The 9,512-nt window shown below is 31.1% G+C and overlaps 1 protein-coding gene across 2 annotated transcripts in view; it reads right to left on the bottom strand.

Annotated features, from left to right (window-relative positions):
- The window catches only part of LOC114931125 (F-box only protein 21-like), a 44,994-nt gene extending 36,104 nt beyond the window's left edge, over nt 1-8,890 (bottom strand). For both annotated transcript variants that reach the window (XM_085484887.1, XM_085484888.1), the window contains exon 1: nt 8,748-8,890. The gene's annotated coding sequence lies outside the window, so the exon portion shown is untranslated. The remainder of the gene's footprint in view (nt 1-8,747) is intronic.
- Between the last annotated feature and the right edge of the window lie 622 nt (nt 8,891-9,512).

The raw sequence follows: 9,512 nt of genomic DNA, 5'->3' as shown, positions 1-9,512 counted from the left end.
AAAATATTCTGTTATGCTCTATTTAGACAATATTGTTGAAAAAACAAATTCTGATTGGTTGCAAAGCATAGGAAGATGCTGTTATAATTTTACTTATAATGTACTTTATAATAATCATGATGTGAAATAAATAGTAATTATACATAAATATTATATTAAAATTAAATAATAATTATTAGAAAATTATTAATTTTTCAATATAATAAAATATTATATATATAAATTATTGTTTCACTAATATAATTTTCTCTTTTCTACAAAGTTTCAATTTCTTTTGATATCTATATAAGTTAAAAGAATAGGTATTAAAGGAAAATTTTGATATCTTCGATATACATAAGTTATTTATACACATAATGTCAAATAAAAAAAAATGTTTATAAAACATTGAAACCTTGTTAATCAGAGTTAAAAACTATTTTTTCAGTTTAGATTGACAGTTAAGATACAAAAGATTATCTTGTGTCTATGTATCTACTCTTGTCATTATTATACAAGGCATCTCCAATTTTGTAAATGTTGTAAATAATTATTATTATATATAAATATATACGATATGTAAAGCGCTAACACACCTTTTTTCTACTCCTATTACATAATGATTTCCTGTAATGTGCTAATTCATCTAGAGTAATCATCAAATACTATTTTATAATATAGGGCGGATATTTAAATATTTTGGATAAATTTTTAGTAGTAAGTTAGGATTTTTAGTAGTAAGTGAAAGCTGTCAAAATAATTGTAAGCGTATGAACAGAGCAAATACGCTTCCGAAAAGAAATGTGAGAAGTGTATATTCAATTTCAATTCTTTATTCGTCCCCTAAGGGATTGAAGGCGCTTTTGAAGGAGCGTTCCCCAACCTTACAAAACTCTTACAATCTTACTTATATCTACTCTTATCTCTACTCTTACATCTAATTTACAAATAACTTAATTCTACCTTAACCTACTTATCTACTACTTTAGAGAGAGAAAGAGCCGTCCCTACCTATCGCTTCGCTTCGGCTTCCGGTTCCCCATATATTCTCCACAACCTCATTCATACCTCCACTCATTCTCCTCCTCATACTTCCTTCCTCCTTTTCCTCTCCCTCCCCCTTTTCTTCCGTTCTCCCCTCTTCCCTCTTTTTCTCTATTTCTCTTATCCATCCTTCCCCTTTTCCTCCTTCCTGCAATATTCCCTTCATTCTTTCCCACCAGTTTCTCTTCTCCCCTTCTTTTCCACATTCTCCTATCACATGCTCCCATGTTTCATCTTCTATCCCGCATAATCTACATCTTCTTTTCCCCTCTTCTTCCCAGTATCTCGCCCCTCTCATCTCATTGTTCATTCTGAACCTTACTATCCTTCTCCATCTACTTTCCCCCCATCCCTTTCTCAGGTATTCCGGTAAACCCTCCTCCTTCCATTCCCCATACCATCTATTATATCTCGACTCTCTTATCCTCTCCCATCTTTCCTCCTTTTGCCTTTTCCTGTCTTTCTGTTCCCATCCCTCATATACTTTCTCTCCCCTTCCCCTTTTTTCCTCCATCTCTTTCCTTTCTATTCCTCTTTCTTCCCTGAATTTCTCTCTCTCTTCCTCCCACATCGTTCTTTCCTTTCCTCCTCTTATCCTCTCTTTCATATCCTCAAAACATTTCCTCGCTAAACTTCTTCCTCTTCCTTCCTCTAACTTCTTCTCATACCCTACCGCCCTCCTTCCTGCCCTTATCCTAAATTTGTCTTTTCCTATCTCCTCTCTTACCATATACCCCTGCGTGCACCAGTCTACTCTTAACGTCCACCTAATCCATCGCTCCTGCATTGCCTCCACCTCTCTCCTCTCCTTCCATCCCCATATTTCCGCCCCATATTCCAACACCGTCCCCACCAACCTTTCCATTAGCCATACTCTTTTCATCCAGTCTCCTGCAAACCTTCTCTTTCCCATTCCCCACACCTGTCTTATCACCGCTCCTGCTTTCCTAACTCTAATCTTTACCTGCGCCTCCTGCCCCCCGTTCCTCTGTAGCTTATACCCTAAATATGTGAATTCTTTCACTTCCTCTAACCTTTTTCCTTTCCATCTCCACTCCACTCTCTTCATTCTTCCTCCTCCCTTTTTAATCCTCATTACCTTTGTCTTATCCACATTCACCTCCAACCTTTTCTTGTCCATATAACTTTCCCTTTTCCCCAACATATGTATCATCCCTTCCTCATCCTCCGCCAACAGTACCATGTCATCTGCGTACGCCAAACAATGCACCTTTTCCCCTCCCAGTTTCACCTCCTTTTCTTAGCACTTCCTCTATATCCGCTATCAGCAAACTGAATAAGTGCGGACTCATTGGGCAACCTTGCCTCACCCCCCTTGCCGTCCAAAAATTTTCTCCCTCCTCCTTCCCCACTCTTACCTTACTCCTCGTTTCCCTGTACACCTCTTCTATCCTACTCCTTGATCCTTCCCTTACTCCCCTCCTCTTCATTGCCTCCATTAACACCTCCCTATCTACTGAATCAAACGCCGCCTTCAGGTCCATAAATGCCGCGACTACCTTTCCTCCCTTCTTATTTACCCTCTTATTCACCAGATAGTTCAGCACATAGATACTATCCATCACCCCCATTCCCTTCCTAAAACCTGTCTGACTCTCCGGTATCATATTCTTCCCCTCCATTTCTTCCTTTAACCTTTCAGTTAAAATCCCCACGTATATCTTGTATAGCGTTGGCATCAATGTCACTCCTCTATAGTTTTCCACTTTATTCCCCGTTCCCTTTTTCAACAGTGGCACTATTATCCCTTCTTTCCACCTCTCCGGCCATCCTTCTCCTCTCCATACTTTGTTGCACATTTTCCCATACCCACTCTTCTACCCTCTCCCCTCCATATTTCCATACCTCACTCGGTATCCCATCCTCCCCCGCTGCTTTTCCTTTCTTCAGTTTTCCCAGCATCCTTTTCTTCACTTCCTCCTTGCTTATCTCCTGCTCCTCAACCCTCTCCCTTTTTTCTTTTCCTCCTCTTACAACTTTTACCTCTATCCCTCCCAATAAGTTCATGAAGTATTCCTTCCATTCCTCCGCCTTTATCTCCTCATTCACCCCTTCTCTCTTTTTCCTTTCCCTGTTTATAATCTTCCATACCTCTCCTTCCGTTCTTGCCTCTATCGCCTCCTTGTACCATCTTAGCCTCTCCTCCTCTCTTTTTCCTTTACACATTATCCTATATTCCGCCCTTACTTTTTTATATCCTTCTCCTCCTCCTCCTTTTTTCTTCCATTCCCTTAACTTTTTCCTCACTTCTTTCCTCTTCTCCTCACATTCCTCGTCCCACCACTCTTTCCTTTTCCCTTCTCCACTCTCTTTTTCTCCTTCTCACAATTCCTCTTCTATTCTTCCTATTTTTTCCTCAAGCTCCTCTTCAATCCCCTCCTTCCACCCCTCTCCCCACTCTATTTCCTCTCTTATTCTTTCTCCTCCCCTCTTTGTCCATCTCCCTCTTTTTCTTATTCCTTTTCCCTCCCCCCTTTTTCCCTTTTCAGCTCCTCCTCTTCTTTCTAGCGTTACAATCAATGGGTGATGGTCCGATTCTATATTATCTCCCACCTCCATTCTCTTTATCCTTTCCTTTACTCTATCCTCTCCCACCACGTAATCTATCACCGATTCCCCTCTTCCTCCTGTATATGTGTACTTCCCCTTTCTATCCCCTCTTATCCCCCCGTTAAAAATTCCCCATCCCACCTCTTCCAACTCTTTTATCAACTTCTTCCCTTCCTCATTAACTTTCTTGTCCTTCGATGAGAAGTGTATATATATATACTTTCTTAAGAATCTAAAGTTCTCTATATTAAATTTATAATAAAAATAAATTAGCTATAAGAGCCAATGTGTATATTTTATTTATTTATAAAGTATGCTTCAAATAACTTCTCTTAATGCTGAAGTTACAAATGTATTAAATAACAAGCATTAAAATTAATACTAATTATATGAGTTATAGCTAACATGTTTAGATATTATAATATATTATCTCTTTAAAACACTATTGCTTGATAAGACAATCTGGGAATTTGTTAACAATTATATTTTTATACACCTCACATTTTCTTAGCTGTTCCTGTGTGCGTGTTTTTGCGTGCGTGTATGTGTGTATCCGTGTGTATTTATAATATTTAGCATGTTAAAATTTTGACAGAAACGTTACTTTCACCAACGATAAAATATAAAGCCTGAGAACGGTTTCAGATTCGAAAATTGTTCAGTAGAATTTTGAACAGAAGTATATCACAAAATTAAAATTATTTTACACTCGGTTGAACTACTTGTGCAACAATTAAATTCGATAACGCCAAACTAACAATACGCGAGCTAGATTATAGTTGGCAGATAATATTACACAAAGTTATTATATTAAATAAATAAGTTATTTGTTTCACACGGTATCACGTGTTTTTTTCTGTTTTTGATATTTTATGAACAAAATGAAGTGGGAAGACTTTCTGCGTATAAGTAAGTACAATGATATTTTTATAAAATAATGTAATTTTACAATCAATTTATAGAATATTGAACTAAAATTCCAGTTGTGACGCAAATATTTATATGTATTTTATATTTCGTTATTGTACACATTGATGTGAATTACACATTAAATTTACATTTCGATGTAATTTATATAATTAGCCGAGTATTTTAATTAGTCTCAAGTAATTGATTATATCATTGCAAAATCTGCTAATATGAACTATATATATATTTGAGCTAAGTGATAATTCGCGTTTTAAATATACATAAAATTACTTTAATTTTGACATTAAATATCTCATCTTATTGTGCACGACAAAAAATAGAATGAGTTTTTGATAGAATTAGATAAAAATATTGCAGAATATAATTTGTTCATAATTATAATTGACGAATAAATTTTAAAATATTGTACTTTGCATTTTTCATTTCATACATTGTTACATGTTCTGATTTAACTGTTGAATTTAATTGAAACTTTTGTTAATTAAATGATTTTCTATTTCGAATATTCTATATTTTTAATTTGATGTTTTCTTTTTTATTATTCCAATTTGCCAGATGAATTAATAGCGGAATGGCGTTTTCAGTTCGCGATCAACTGTCTGCATAAAGTTAAGATCCAGTTGAAGAAAAAAAATATTGTTTTAAGTCCGTATAGTTTGTACGAAGGACTTTTATTTATTTCTTTAATGGTTTGTGGTAATATTGAGGAGCGTCTAAGAGAAATCCTTAATTTATCCGATTTTACCAAATCTCAATTGATAGAATATTGTTGCTATAAAAAAATTGACGAGGTAAGTAATTCTTTTACTATATACGTATTATTTTGTATTAAGTAATAGATATAATAATGTAAAAAATGTCAAAATTTGCATGAAGGTTTATACAAAATGGCACGTTAAGAGAATCTTATCGAGTGCAAACGTTACAATTTGAAATATAATTAAAATATATAACATATAATTAAAATATAATATATAGTGTATAAGTAAAAAGTGGTTAATTAATTTAAATAAAGTAAGATGGTAATTTTTAAGAATATATTGAAAAATGTAGAAATAATGCCTGCAAAAATAGAGACTTGCATAAAGCAGAAATGATAGGAATCTGTTATTTATAAGAAAAAATAAAATAAAATTTTATAAACAGTGTTTTGATATTTTTTGCAGAAATGTAATATATCTATGACCACCTTCTATGAAAGAATGTTACACGCTACGTGATAAATATTTATCCATTTCAAGACTGCGCCACATTCTAAATTTTATCTATATATTTAATTTTTCGTGCTACTATATAGAAAAAACAAATAAATTAATTAACAGAAAAATAGAAAATGCGACAATTTATCGTATTAATAAGCCTATGGAATTGAGCGTTGTCAAATCAGATATGGAACTTGTATTTTTCGACGCAATCAGTTTATGTGCTCCAAAATTTGAAATACAAACATCTCGTTTATTGGGTGTATACGGAGCATCAACTTCTCCTGAGAAACGGAAACGTAGAAGCTGTAATCTCGTCATTCCTTGATTTTACATTATTTGCATAAATCTTTTTAATAATCTTATTTTTGAAATAATCATACACGAATCATATTTTGTAAAAACCGGACACGGCTTTAACATTTTTGTCAGTTATCAATTATCCAGAAACGATGAGAAACTTTAAATGTTAAAAATGTGTTGAAATTTTTCTCCGTTTAAAACAATAATAAAATTTCTTCGTTTTTATGAAGTCTTATAAAATAAATCGGGAAATAACATTCTATGCTCAGCAACTATTATACCTAAATGAATTGTCACAGCACAATATGCGTATCTAATTAATACATTCCTAAAGAAATAAAAATTATGTACTGACAAAAAAGTTTAATTTTAGTATAAAATAAATTTAGTAGAAAATTATTGTTAATTGTTTTAGATCGTTAAAATCAATTTGATATTACTACTCATGTTATTTCCTATTTTTAAATTCTAGAACAAAATATGTTTATGTAAATAATTCTTCATTGTTAAATGTAATATTGAAAATATTTTATATTTTATAACAATGACTAAATGTATTTCCGATTGATTTATCTGTATACATAATACATGAAAAAGAAATTAGTCACTATAGCTAAATTTTAATTGTCCTTACATTACAATCTAAAAGTTAGCTATCATGCCTAAATTTTAGCTATGATGGCTAATATTTTAGCTACAGACTTCTCCATTACACTATAGATGATGATAACTAAATTTTATGTATAATATAGAGACAGCTAAAATTTAGTTACAGTAACTAATTTTTTTTCACGTGTATCTTAAACAAACTTTTTAACTAAAATATTTTATACTGACAAAAGTGTTTAAAATACAGAAAAATTGTTATCAAATCTTTGAAACTGCCAATCTATTTTAGGCGCAAAAGGTCTTTAACTTTTATATGAAATTTTGCAAATATTTGATATTTCGTACGCAAAGACCGAATGTATTTCAAGTTTCATTGATTTATCTATAAAGAAAAAAGATAATCACAACTTTAAATTTTAACTGTCTTTATCTTACAATTTCAAAATTTAGTTATCATGCCTAAATTTTAGCTATACTAACAATTATTATTTCGCTATAATTTAATGAAGAATTCTATAAAATATTTATCTATCATAATTTTAATTTAGGAGGATGATGATAATTCTATAATATATATCATATAAAAACAAAAAAAATTTAGCTACAGTAGCAAACTTTTTCACGTGTATCTTAAACAAATTATTTTGTTTATTATATTCTTAACTTTATTTTTAAGTTTTCTGCCCCGAATTAAGTATGCACGTGAGCGAGTTCTCCTACGGGAATGGTGACACATCGTTGTACGTGTTGTTACTTGTCCAGCAAACACCGATATATAATTGTTACATTGCTACAATAAAACGGAATATAACAGGTAATATAACGTGTACGTTACATGTAACATCCATGTTAGTTGTAATTTCCCACTCATAGATGTAACATTTTAATATAACATATATTACGTTGTAGTTATATTGTAATTATATACCAAATAGCACATTGATGTATTGATAAGTCAGTGCTATCTTGGGATATAATGACAATATAACTACAATGTAATATATGTAATATTAAAAATGTTACATCAATGAGTGGGAAATTACAACTAACATATACGTTACATGTAACATGCTTGAGTATATAACATTTATATATTGTGTTTGCTGGGTATATATATATAAATTATGAATAGATATAAATATATAATCTATATCTGCATCTTAGATGAAAAAGTTTTAAGTGTTATCATTATTAAATTATCTAGAATAATGTTCAGATAATTTCATTGAAAGTCATAGTCAGTGTTTGCTGAACTTTAAATAAAATTATATATATGATATCTAGATGCAATTTTGACGTCAATTTATCTTTATATAGATAATAAAAATATGTTTTGTTCTATAGCTGCATCTTAGATAAAAAAAGTGTTATCTTCATTAAATTATCTTGACAATTGTTCAGAAAATTTTTGATTAAAGTCATAGTACATAAAGATTCTTAAGTAATGAATGCATTTTTATATATACTATTTATAATTTATATTTTTTTATAAGTGAATTCACATAAGCGGTTTTAAAAGTAATATTATCAGAAAATTATCTAGATGAATTGCCATATAATTTTATCTTTCTCAAGATATATTTAAAACAAAATCATCATTCTATCTAAGATAAATTTACATATTTTTATTTCAGCTTTATGTATCTAATTTTGAAATCATATAAACACAACACTGACCATTTGGTAAATAGAAGTCTTAAAATTGCAGAAGAAACTTTTACCATAAAAAATAGTAAAAAAATGTAAAAATATTGGTATCTTTGAAGTGACGCAGAACGACGATACACAATATTTTAACTCTATGATGTTGACTGCTGTCATCGGATCATACATAGTTGCACAATATTGTTTATGTTGTTCAAAAACACTACTTATAAAATTAATTAATTTTTTCTGAACGTGCGATTGGTTCTCTTACAATAAACAGTTATATACATGCTACGAAAAAAAAGATTGCTGTCACTGCATATATTATGCTGTGACAGTAATCTCTTAATAACTCCCGTGTATATATCTATAGAGAAATAATTTAATAAAGAAATGCAAGACAGAATGAACAGATTTTAATATATTAGATTTTTCTATATAAATAATTTTAACTAAACTCACTTTATACTGTTGATATCTTGTAGCTTTTATTGCACTACGGAAAAAGCGATGCCGATGGTGATGCGCGGTGACGTTGCAAAGAAATTGAAACGTGATGTTCGTTATAAATTTGCTGTATGGCAACGACCGTCTGTTCGTTCCGGTGATTTACATGGTACTGAAAATGTACGAGAGTCTCGAAACGTCTACCAGTATTATTGTATCGTTAAGTTTACATTTATTTTCATGTACGTCTGTTTATTGGTGTGTCTTCCTCGACCTGTATTTATTATAAATCTGCTGAGTATATGTGTGTCTGCGGATATGTATGTCTGTATGTTAAAATTTGTCATTTAATTATATTAGTTGTTTTTTCATTATTTATATTGTATAACTAAAAAGCAATATTTTATTCAAATTTTGTCATTTTATACTATTTATTTATATTACAAACAATCATTCAAGTAGATTTATTGTGCTGTCACGGATTTTATTTTTCTTAACTTTTTCTCAGAGCAAATCGAGATTTTTTTTACATATCGTACACTTTGATCATTTTAAACATACGGTATATCATGAAAAAATTATCTCGCCAAATCTGTGATTTTTTGTCAAGTGTGGGGTACTAGAAGACACAAAAATTTTATTCGATAAAATTTTGTAAATCACTTTAGGTAACTTTTCTCAGAATTTAAACAAAAGGAGAAAACTCGCGAAATTCATTGTTTCCACCTATTTGTAAAAAGTTAACGAGTTAAAAAAATTATTAAAATATTTAAAGAAACA

This window comes from Nylanderia fulva, unplaced genomic scaffold (assembly GCF_048542155.1).
Source record: "Nylanderia fulva isolate GAGA-0341 unplaced genomic scaffold, ASM4854215v1 Scaffold321, whole genome shotgun sequence".
Taxonomy (NCBI): Eukaryota; Metazoa; Arthropoda; class Insecta; order Hymenoptera; family Formicidae; genus Nylanderia; species Nylanderia fulva.
Note: the sequence above shows the minus strand (reverse complement) of the source record. Positions and strands in the feature narration are given on the sequence as shown.